We start from the raw sequence: 461 nt of genomic DNA, 5'->3' as shown, positions 1-461 counted from the left end.
GAATTGTAGTTTTCAGCATATAAGTCTTTTACCTCCTTAGTTAAGTTTATTCCTAGGTATTTTAATTTTTTTGGCGCAATGGTAAATGGGATTGCTTCTGTAGTTTCACTTTCTGTAAGTTCACTATTGGTGTAAAGAAATGCCATGGATTAAGGAAGGAAAATTTATGGAATAAATGAATGGAAGTCAAAAAGTCAAATATGGCAGGGTGTCTATATGAGTTTTCTATTGCTGCTATAATTATCATAAACTTAGTGTTTTAAAACAACACAACTTATTATCAAGTAATTCTGGAAGTCAGAAGCCCAGAATGGGCCTACAGAAATCTTTACTCAGCTACTGGGTAATCAAATTTTTTAAAAATCTTCTTTATGAATGAAATCTATTAGCTACCTGAAATCTTACCATGGTTAATAATAGTTACATATACATATTTTATTTAATCTTATTAACAAGCCTAT

The sequence above is a fragment of the Myotis davidii genome, unplaced genomic scaffold (genome assembly GCF_000327345.1).
Source record: "Myotis davidii unplaced genomic scaffold, ASM32734v1 scaffold68, whole genome shotgun sequence".
NCBI classification, from domain to species: Eukaryota; Metazoa; Chordata; class Mammalia; order Chiroptera; family Vespertilionidae; genus Myotis; species Myotis davidii.
The sequence above is the reverse complement of the archived record's forward strand: the minus strand, read 5'-3'. Positions refer to the sequence as shown.